The 12,132-nt window shown below is 43.3% G+C and overlaps 1 protein-coding gene across 1 annotated transcript in view; it reads right to left on the bottom strand.

The window, feature by feature from the left end:
* The window catches only part of adgb (androglobin), a 118,349-nt gene that overhangs the window by 85,724 nt on the left and 20,493 nt on the right, over positions 1-12,132 (bottom strand). The gene's annotated exons all lie outside the window — the stretch shown is intronic.

Below are 12,132 nucleotides of genomic sequence, written 5' to 3'. Positions count from 1 at the left end.
AGGAGGAGGGGGTGGACCATCCGACTCAGTGAATTTCAGAAAAATACAAATAGCACATTTTTTATTAAACCAAATAACTGATTATCTTACGGCAAAAAATACCTTCTGGATATCAGGACAGCGATCACTCACCTCGGATCAGACAAAGATTTTGTCTTCAACAGGACATACTCCAAACACCCGACAAGGCCAACATCCCAGTTATTGCAAGAGGAACAGAGGACACAGAGGTGTGCCTCGCAAGGATTCGCAGGATCAATATTACGTAAGGATCCGCAGGATCAATATTACTCGCCAACGTGCAATCATTGGACAATAAATTAGACGAGGTACGATCACGAACACCCTACCAATGGGACATCAAAAACTGTAATATCTTGTGTTTCATCGAATCGTGGCTGAATGATGACATGGATATTCAGCTAGCGGGATATGCGCTGCACCGACAAGATGGGGGGGGGTGGGGGGGGTCTGTGCAATAAGACCACAATCAGTCAGCTGTATAAGGAAATCAGCAAACAGGAAACCGCTCACCCAGGCAGAGCTCCTAGTGGCCGGAGAATTTAATGCAGGGAAACTTAAATCAGTTCTACCTAATTTATATCAAGATGTTAAATGTGCAACCAGAGGGAAAATAATTCTGGATCACCTTTACGTGTACAAAGCTCTCCCTCACCCTCCATTTGGTAAATCCGACCACACAAGCACACAACCTTACAAGCAAAATGAAAGCAGGAAGCACCAGTGACTTGGTCTATAAAAAAACTGGTCAGGTGAAGCAGATGCTAAACTACAGGACTGTTTTGCTATCACAGACTGTGACATGTTCCAGGATTCTTCCGATGGCATTGAGGAGTACACCACATCAGTCTCTGGCTTTATCAATAAGTGCACCAAGGACGTCGTCCACACAGTGACTGCACGTATATACCCCAACCAGAAGCCATGGATTACAGGCAACAATCGCACTGAGCTAAAGGGTAGAGCTGCAGATTTCAAGGTGTGGGACTCTAACCCGGAAACTTATAATAAATCCTGCTATGCCCTCCGACGAACCATCAAACAGACAAAGCGTCAATACAGGGCTAAGATTGAATCGTACTAGACCAGCTCCGACGCTCGTCTTATGTGGCAGGGCTTACAAACTATTACAGACTACAAAAGGGAAGCACAGCCGCGAGCTGCCCAGTGACACGAGCCTACCACACAAGCTAAATCCCTTCCATGCTCACTTCGAGGCAAGAAACACTGAGGCATGCATGAGAGCATCAGCTGTTTCCCGGACGACTGTGTGATCACGCTCTCCACAGCCAACTTGAGTAAGACCTTTAAATAGGTCAACATACACAAGGCTGCGGAGCCAGACGGATTACCAGGACGTGTGCACCGGGTATGTGCTGACCAACTGGCAGGTGTCTTCACTGACATTTTCAACATGTCCCTGATTGAGTCTGTAATACCAACACGTTTCAAGCAGCTCACCATAGTCCCTGTGCCCAAGAAGACAAAGGCAAGACTAAGGAGTTGATTGTGGACTACAGAAAAAGGAGGACCGAGCAGGCCCCCCATTCTCATCGACGGGGCACGACAAAGCCTATTCCCCCTCAGGAAACTAAAAAGATTTGGCATGGGTCCTGAGATCCTCAAAAGGTTTTACAGCTGCAACATCAAGAGCATTCTGACTGGTTGCATCACTGCCTGATACAGCAATTGCTCGGCCTCCCACCGCAATGCACTACAGAGGGTAGTGCGTACATAGGGTAGTGAGTTCGGACTAAGCTGCCTGCCATCCAGGACCTCTACACCAGGCGGTGTCAGAGGAAGGCTCTAAAAATTGTCAAGGACCCCAGCCACCCCAGTCATAGACTGTTCTCTCTACTACCGCATGGCAAGTGGAACCGGAGTGCCAAGTCTAGGACAAAAAGGCTTCTCAACAGTTTTTACCCCCAAACCATAAGACTCCTGAACAGGTAATCAAATGACTACCCGGACTATATGCATTGTGTGCCCCCCCTCCCCCCCCTCAACCCCCCTTTTACACTGCTGCTACTCTTTGTTTATCATAAATACATAGTCACTTTAACTATACATTCAGGTACATACTACCTCAATTGGCCTGACCAACCAGTGCCCCCGCACATTGGCTAACCGGGCTATCTGCATTGTGTCCCGCCACCCCCTCTACTGCTACTCTCTGTTCATCATATATGCATAGTCACTTTAACCATATCTACATACTAACTCAATACGCCCGACTAACCGGTGCCTATATATAGCCTTGCTACTGTTATAGCCGCACTACTGTTTTTTTTCCACTGTTGATGTTTTTTTTTTTTTTTTTACTTACCTATTGTTCACCTAATACCTTTTTTGCACTGTTGGTTAGAGCCTGTAATTAAGCCTTTCACTGTAAGGTTGTACCTGTTGTATTCGGAGCACGTGACAAATAAACTTTGATTTGATTTGATTAAAACAGACTTTTCAATGAATGTCTCAAAAACACCCTCTAGGGTAGCACCACGTTGTAGCCGGAGGACAGCTATTTTCCACCCTCCTCTGGGTACATTGACTTCAATGCTGTTTCGCCATTGAGTTATTGTCTCTGGCCCCATCCCAGTTAGGGTGAGTGATGAGCTCTACAGCAGAGTCTCAACTCAATCGCTGGTTGAAACAGTTTTCTGCCCCTCCCAAAATATATATTTTGTAGATAATTGGCCCCCTTTCTGGGAATCACCCACAGGACCAAACCTGGCCCGTTGAGGAGTGACGGACACCATCCTAGCTGGCGGAGTGCTCTCATCTTATCTCTCAACATAGACAGGGCTCTAACTCCACAATGAGATAGGGTGCAGGCCAGGCAGCAGGCTGTTAGCCAGCCTGCCAGCTTAGTGGAGTCTGCCACTAGCATAGTAGTCAGCTCAGTTATCCCCATTGAGACCGTGTCTGTGCCTTGATCTAGGTTGGGCGAAACTAAACATGGCAGTGTTCGCTTTAGCAATCTCACTGGAATAAAAACATCCTCCATTCCTGTCATTATTGAAAAAGATTGTGAACTCTCACATCTCAAAAAAGGGCTACTTAATGTTAGATCCCTCACTTCCAAGGAAGTCGTAGTCAAGAAACGAATCAATGATCAGAAACTTGATGTGATTGGCCTGACTGGCTCAAACCTGATTAATTTACTGTGTTAAATGAGGCTTCTCCTCCTGGTTACACTATATTATATTCCTGCGCATTACGGAAGAGCCGGAGGTGTTGCTAACATTTACGACAGCAAGTGTAAATTTACCCCAAAATAAATGACTGCATTTTTGTCTTTTGCGCTTATCATCATGAAATCTATGCAGCCTACTGAATCACTTTTTATACCTACTGTTTACAGGCCTCCTGGACCGTAATGTGTTCCTCACTGAGTTCCCTGAATTCCAATCGGACCTTATAGTCATGGCATATAATATTATACTCCCACTTTCGAAGCCATCACAGACTCAGTCGGTTTTGTCCAACACGTCTTCGGACCTACTCATTGCCACAGTCATACCCTGGATCTAGTTTTGTCCAGTGGAATAAATATTATGGATGTAAATGTTTTTCCTCATAATCCTGGACTATCGGACCACCAAATAATATTCTGCTCAGACCCCAACCAACGATCATCAAAAGCCGTGCTATAAATTCTTGGACAACCCAAAAGATACCTAGATGCCCTTCCAGACTCCCACCACCTACCCAAGGACGTCAGAGTACAAAAATCTGTTAACCATCTAACTGAGGATCTAAATGTAACCTTGCGTAATACCCTAGATGCAGTCACACCCCTACAAAAACAAAAACATTTGTCACAAGAAATTAGATCCCTGGTATACAGCAAGAATTCAGAAAACTGGAACGGAATGGCGCTTCACCAAACTTACCCTTCTGACTAGCTTGGAAAGACAGTGCAATATCAAAGAGCCCTCACTGCTGTTCAATCATCCTATTTTTCCAACCTAATTGAGGGGAATAAGAACAATCCTAAATGTATTCTTGATACTGCCGCAAAGCTAACTAAAAAGCAGCATTCCCCAAGAGAGGATGGCTTTCACTTCAGCAGTGATGAATTCATGAACTTCTTCGACGAAAAGATCATGATCACCGTAAAGCAAAATACAGACTCCTCTTTGAATCTGTGTATTTCTCCAAATCTCTAGGATAAATGGAGACACTGAAAGTTTTAGACACATTCATGAAAATAATCATGGCCTCTATACCTTCAAGCTGCATACTGGACCCTATTCCAACTACTGAAAAAGCAACTTCCTGTGCTTGGCCCACCAATGTTGAGAATAACAAATGGCTCCCTATCCTCTGGATATGTACACAACTCACTAAAAGTGGCAATAATAAAGCCGATCGAAAAAGCCAAACCTTGACCCTGAAAATGTTTTTAATAAATTATCGGCCTACAGTACCAGTCAAAAGTTTGGACACACCTACTCATTCAAGGTTTTTTCATTAAATTGCACTCTTTTCTACATTGCAGAATAATAGTGAAGACATCAAAACTATGAAAAAACAAATATTGAATCATGTAGTAGCCAAAAAGGTATTAAACGAATCAAAATATATTGTATTTTATATTCTTCAAAGTAGCCACCCTTCGCCTTGATGACAACTTTGCACTCTTGGCATTCTCTCAACCTGGAATGCTTTTCCAACAGTCTTGATGGAGTTCCCACATATGCTGAGCACTTGTTGGCTGCGTTTCCTTCACTCTGCGGTCCAACTCATCCCAAACCATCTCAATTGGGTTGAGGTCGGGTGATTGTGGAGGCCTGGTCATCTGATTCAGCACTCAATCGCTCTTCTACTTGGTCAAACAGCCCTTACACAGCCTGGAGGTGTGTTCGGTCATTGTATTGTTGAAAAACCAGACGGGATGGCATATAGCTGCAGAATGCTGTGGTAGCCATGCTGGTTAAATGTGCCTTGAATTTGAAATAAATCACATAAAGTGTCACCAGCAAAGCACCCCAGCACCATCACACCTCCATGCTCCACAGTGGGCACCACACGTGGAGATCATCCTTTCACCTACTCTGCATCTCACAAAGACATGGCAGTTGGAACCAAAAATCTTACATTTGGACTACACCGGTCTAATGTCCATTGCTCGTGTTTCTTGACTCAAGCGAGTCTTCTCTTCTTATTGGTGTCCTTTAGAGGTGGTTTCTTTGCAGCAACTCACCCATGAAGGCTTAATTCACACATTCTTCTCTGAACAGTTGATGTTGAGATGTGTGTGTTACTTGAACTCTGTGAAGCATTTATTTGGGCTTCACTTTCTGAGGCTGGTAACTCTAATGATCTTGTCCTCTGCAGCAGAGGTAACTCTTCCTTTCCTGTGACGGTCCTCATGAGACCGTCAGCCAGTTTCATCATAGCGCTTGATGGTTTTTGCAAAGGCACTTGAAGAAACTTCAAAGTTCATGAAATGTTCCACATTGACTGACCTTCATGTCTTAAAGTAATGATGGACTGTCATTTCTCTTTGCGGATTTGAGCTGCTCTTGCCATAAAATGGACTTGGTCTTTTAGCAAATAGGGCTATCTTCTGTATTCCACCCCTACCTTGTCACAACACAACTGGCTCAAACGCATTAAGGAAAGAAATTCCACACACCTGTTAATTGAAATGCATTCCATGTGACTACCTCATTAAGTTGTTTGAGAGAAAGCGAAGAGTGTGCAAAGCTGTCATCAAGGCAAAGGGTGGTTACTATGAAGAATTTCAAATATATTTTGATTTGTTTAAAACATATTTGATTACTACATGATTCCATATGTTATTTCATAGTTTTGATGTCTTCACTATTATTCTACAATGTAGAAAACAGTAATAGAAAAACACAAATGAGTAGGTGTGTCCAAACTTTTAACCGGTACTGTATATCGAATATCCCATTCTTCTAAACATTTTTGAAAAAGTTGTTGCGCAGTAACTCACGGCCTTCCTGAAGACAAATAATTGTATATGAAACCAGTCTGGTTTTATACCCCATCATAGCATGGAGACTGCACTTGTGAAGGTGGTAAATTACCTTTTCAAGGCGTCAGACCAAGGTTCTGTATCTGTCCTCATGCTCCGAGACCTTAACTGCTGCTTTTGACACCATCGATCACCACATTCTTTTGGAGAGATTGAAAACCCTAATTGGTCTACACTGACACGTTCTTGCCTGGTTTAGATCTTATCTGTCTGAAAGATATAATCTCTGTCGATGGTTTGTCCTCTGACAAATCAAGTGTAAGTTTCGGTGTTCTTCAAGGTTCAATTTTAGGACCCGTATTGTTTTCACTATATATTCTACAGCTTGGTGATGTCATTCAAAAACACAATGTCAACTTTCACTGCTATGCGGATGACACAGCTGTATATTGCGATGAAACATGATGACCCAAAATTGCCTACCCTGGAAGCCTGTGTTTCAGACATAAGGAAGTGCATGGCAGCAAATGTTTTACTTTTAAACTCTGACTAAACAGAGATGCTAGTTTTAGGCCCCAAGAAACAAAGAGATCTGACAAGTAATCTTGATGGTTGAACAAAATAAAACTGAAGGACCTCGGCGTTACTCTGGACCTTGATTTCTTTGATGAACATATCAAGAATATTTCAAGAACAGGGTTTTTCCATCTTCGTAACATTGCAAAAATCAGATATCTTTTGTCCAAAATTGATACAGAAAAGCTAATCCATGATTTTGTCACTTCTAGATTAGACTACTCCAATGCTCTACTCTCCGGCTACCCGGATAAAGGACTAAATAAACTTCAGTTAGTGCTAAACACGGCTGCTAGAATCTTTACTAGAACCCCATAATGTGATCAAATCAAACTTTATTTGTCACATGCGCCGAATACAACAGGTGTAGACTTTACCATGAAACGCTTATTTACAACATATTTACCAAGTATACTAAAATAAAGTTATAAAAAAAGTAACACAATAAGAATTACAATAACGAGGCTATATACAGGGGGCACCGGTACCGAGTCAGTGTGAGGGGTAAAGGCTAGTTGAGGTAATCTGTACATGTACGTGGGGGGGTGAAGTGACTATGCACAGGTAACAAACAAAACAGCAAGTAGCAGCAGTGGACAAAAGGGGGGTCAATGTAAATTGTCCGGTGGCGATTTCATGAATTCTTCAGCAGGCTTGGGGGTAGAAGCTGTTGAGGAGACTTTTGGTCCTAGGCCTGCCGTGCGGTAGCAGAGAAAACAGTCTATAACTTGGATGACTGGAGTTTCTGACAATTTTATGGGCTTTCCTCTGACACCAAAAATTACATAGGTCCTGGATGGCAGGAAGTTTGGCCCCAGTAATGTACTGGGCCATTCGCACTACCCTCTGCAGCGCCTTACGGTCAGATGCCGAGCAGTTACCATACCAGGCGATGATGCAACCGGTCAGGATACTCTTGATGGTGCAGCTGTAGAACCTTTTGAGGATCTGGGGACCCATGCTGAATCATTTCAGTCTCCTGAGAGGGAAAAGGTTTTGTCGTGCCCTCTTCACGACTGTCTTGGTATGTATGAACCATGATAGTTCATTGGTGATGTGGACACGAAGGAACTTGAAACTCTCGACCCGCTCCACTACAGCAACGTCAATGTAAATGGGGGCCTGTTCAGCCCACCCTTCCCTGTAGTCCACGATCAGCTCCTTTGTCTTGCTCACATTGAGGGAGAGGTTGTTGTCCTGGCACCACACTGCCAGTTCTCTGACCTCCTCCCTATAGACCGTCTCATCGTTGTCGGTGAACACTGTTGTGTTGTCAGCAAACTTAATGATGGTGTTGGAGTCGTGTTTGACCACGCAGTTGTGGGTGAACAGGGAATACAGGAGATAACTAAGCACACACCCCTGACACTTTCAGACACTTGACAGTTGGTCCGTGCATGCTTTGAGTACATGTCCTGGTAATCCTTCTGGCCCAGCAGCTTTGTGAATGTTGACCTGTTTAAAGGTCTTTTCACATCAGCTACCGAGAGCGTTACCACACAGTCATCCAGAACAGTTGGTTGTCTCGTGCATGCTTCAGTGTTGCTTGCCTCGAAGTGAGCATAAATGGCATTTAGCTCGTCTGGTAGGCTCGCTTCACTGGGCAGCTCGTGTCTGGGTTTCCCTTTGTAGTTCGAAATAGTTTTAGAGCCTTGCCACATCCTATGAGCATCAGAGCCAGTGTAGTAGGATTCAATCTTAATCCTGTATTGACTCTTTGCTTGTTTGATGGTTCGTCTGAGGGCATAGCGGGATTTCTTATAAGCATCCGGATTAGTCTCCCGCTCCTTGAAAGCGGCAGCTCTAGCCTTTAGCTCGATGTGGATGTTGCCTGTAATCCATGGCTTCTGGTTGGGATACGTACGTACAGTCACTGTGGGGACGACGTCATCATTGCACTTATTGATGAAGCCGATGACTGAGGTGGTGCATTCCTCAATGTCATTGGATGAATCTCGGAACATATTCCAGTCTGTGCAAGCAAAACAGTCCTTTAGTGTCGCATCCGCGTCATCGGACCACTTCTGTATTGAGCGAGTCACTGGTACTTCCTGCTTTAGTTTTTGCTTGTAAGCAGGAATCAGGAGGACAGATCTAGTCAGATTTGACAAATGGAGGGCGGGGGAGAGCTTTGTATGCATCTCTGTGTGTGGAGTAAAGGTGGTGTAGGATTTTTTTTCCCTAAGGTTGCACGTGACATAAAAATATGGTAAAATTGATACAAGTTTGCCTGCATTAAAGTCTCCGGCCACCAGGAGCGCCGCTTCTGGGTGGGCATCTTTGCTTAAGGCCTTATAGAGTTGGTTGAGAGCAGTCTTAGTGCCAGCTTTGCTTTGTGGTGGTAAATAGACGGCTACGAATAATACAGATGAGAAATCTCTTTGTAGATAATGTGGTCTACAGCTTATCATAAGGTACTCTACACCTCAAGCGAGCAATACCTCGAGACTACTTTTATATTAGACATTGCGCACCAGCTGTTATTGACAAAAAGACACACATCCCCACCACTCTTCTTACCAGAGGTAGCATCTCTGTTCTGCCTGTGCATGGAAAATCCCGCCAGCGCTATATTGTCCGATCTTGCATAGCCGCAACGGTCAAAAAATATTACTAGAAAATATTTATATTCATGAAATCACAAGTGAAATATAGTGAAACACAGCTTAGCCTTTTGTTAATCACCCTGTCATCTCAGATTTTATGCTTTACAGCCAAAGCAAGACAAGCGTTTGTGTAAGTTTATCGCTAGCCTAGCATAGCATTATGTCCAGCAAGCAGCAGGAAGCTTGGTCACAAAAATCAGAAAAGCAATCAAATTAACCGTTTACCTTTGATGATCTTCGGATGTTTTCACTGACGAGACTCCCAGTTAGACAGCAAATGTTCCTTTTGTTCCATAAAGGTTATTTTTATACTCAAAATACCTCCTTTTGTTGGTCACGTTGTGTTGAGAAATCAGTCACGACAACGGCGAAAAAAAATCCAAATAATGTCCATAATATCAACAGAAACATGGCAAATGTTTTTTATAATCAATCCTCAGGGTGTTTTTCAAATATCTATTAGATAATATATCAACCGGGACAATTGGCTTTTCAGTAGGAGCGAGAGGAAAAATGACTACCCCTGTCTTTTACGCAAGAATCACTCAGAGCCCTCAGCTAGCCACTGACGCAATGCAGTCGTTTACGCTCATTCTTCAAAATAAAGGCCTGAAACTACGTCTAAAGGCTGTAGACACCTTAGGGAAGCCACAGAAAAAGGAATCCGGTTTATATCCCTTTCAATGGGCAATAGGGATGCATAGAAAGACAGGGGTTTCAAAATAAGAGTCACTTCCCGATTGGATTTTTCTCAGGATTTCGCCTGCAATATCAGTTCTGTTATACTCACAGACAATATTTTTTACAGTTTTGGAAACTTTATAGAGTTTTCTATCCTAAACTGTCAATTATAAGCATATTCTAGCATCTGGTCCGGAGAAATTGGCGGTTTACTTTGGGAACGTTATTTTTCCAAAATTAAAAATAGTCCCCCTTAGTTTCAATAGGTTTTAAGGCTAGGGCTGATTTCAAGGTTTTACTGCTAACCTACAAATAATTACATGGGCTTGCTCCTACCTATCTCTACAATTTGGTCCTGCAGTCCATACCTACACATAAGCTACAGTCACAAGACACTGGCCTACTTGTCGTCATTAGAAATTCTAAGCAAACAGCTGGAAGCAGTGGTTTCTCCTATAGAGCTACATTTTTATGGAATGGTCTTCCTATCCATGTGAGTGATGCAGACTCGGTCTCAACTTTTAAGTCTTTACTGAAGACTTATCTCTTCAGTAGGTAATATGATTGAGTGTGGTCTGAACCTGGGATGCCAAGGTGAACGGTAATGCACTGGAAGGGATGAACCGCCGATGATGTCTGATGGGCTCCCCTCTCTCCACTGAGATTATCTGTCTCTGATTCTATTGCACGGGCTGAGTCACTGGCTTACTACTGCTCTTCCATGCTGTCACTTGAGTGGGTTGAGTCACTGACATGATCTTCCTGTCCGGTTTTGCGCCCCCTCATGCAGTGGAGGAGACCTTAGTGGGCTACACTCAGCCTTGTCTCAGGGTAGTAAGTTGGTGGTATGTTAATATCCCTCTAGTGGTATGGGGGCTGTGCTTTGGCAAAGTGGGTGGGGTTATATCCTGCCTGGTTGGCACTGTCCCGGGGTATTGTCGGACGAGGCCACAGTGTTCTTCTTAGGTTCCTGCCTTTCTAAGGAGTTTTTCCTAGCTAACGTGCTTCTTCATCTTCATTTCTTGCTGTTTAGGGTTTTATGCTGGGTTTCTGTATAGCACTCTGTGACATCTGCTGATGTAAAAAGGGCTTCATAAATAAAAATTGTTTTAATTCAATACAAAACCTAGGAGGCTGATGGTTCTCACCTCCTTCCACTGACATAAACAATAATTATGTCAACCACCAGAGGACATCCTCCAAATTATCAGAGCTCTTGCAGTATGAACTAACATTTTGTTCATCAAATCAAAGTATCAGAGAATGAATCAAGCACTGAAAACATAAGCTATAACTAGCTACCACTGCAGTGAATAAAGTGTGCTGAGAAGATGACTCAAAGAGAGAGACACAATAGTTGAACAGTTTTGAACAAATTAATTTCTTCAAAAATTATGGAGAAGCAGCAGAGAGAGTGCAGGCTATATTTCATTAAATTTTTCTTCTCAGTTTACCTTTCAATTACTTAGCTAATGCAGGTAATTTAGCCTACTCAGCAACCTGACTCAAACAGGGAGGAATGCTATTTATGATAACTAGCATGCTGAGGCTATCCAACACTGCATCTCTTCCATGTCAAGATAAGCTTTCGGATTCATTAATGTGTGGTCACCGTGTAACTGCTAGCTGGTGTAACTGTTGCTGGTGTAACTGCTAGCTGTTCAGTCGTGGCCAAAAGTTTTGAGAATGACACACATATTCATTTTCACAAAGTTTGCTGTTTCAGTGTCTTTAGATATTTTTGTCAGCTGTTACTATGGAATACTGAAGTATGATTACAAGCATTTCACAAGTGTCAAAGTCTTATTGACAATTACATGAAGTTGATGCAAAGAGTCAATATTTGCAGTGTTGACCCTTTTTCAAGACCTCTGCAATCCGCCCTGGCATGCTGTCAATTAACTTCTGGGCCACATCCTGACTGATGGCAGCCCATTCTTGCATAATCCATGCTTGGAGTTTGTCAGAATTTGTGGGGTTTTGTTTGTCCACCCACCTCTTGAGGATTGACCACAAGTTCTCAATGGGATTAAGGTCTGGGGAGATTCCTGGCCATGGACCCAAAATATCGATGTTTTGTTCCCCAAGCCACTTAGTCATCACTTTTGCCTTATGGCAAGGTGCTCCATCATGCTGGAAAAGGCATTGTTCATCACCAAACTGTTCCTGGATGGTTGGGAGAAGTTGCTCTCGGAGGATGTGTTGGTACCATTTTTTATTCATTGCTGTGTTTTTAGGAAAAATTGTGAGTGAGCCCACTCCCTTGGCTGAGAAGCAACCCCACACATGAATGGTCTCAGG

The sequence above is a fragment of the Oncorhynchus mykiss genome, chromosome 8, assembly GCF_057628025.1.
Source record: "Oncorhynchus mykiss isolate SJ-2025 chromosome 8, ASM5762802v1, whole genome shotgun sequence".
Classification (NCBI taxonomy): domain Eukaryota; kingdom Metazoa; phylum Chordata; class Actinopteri; order Salmoniformes; family Salmonidae; genus Oncorhynchus; species Oncorhynchus mykiss.
Note: the sequence above shows the minus strand (reverse complement) of the source record. Positions and strands in the feature narration are given on the sequence as shown.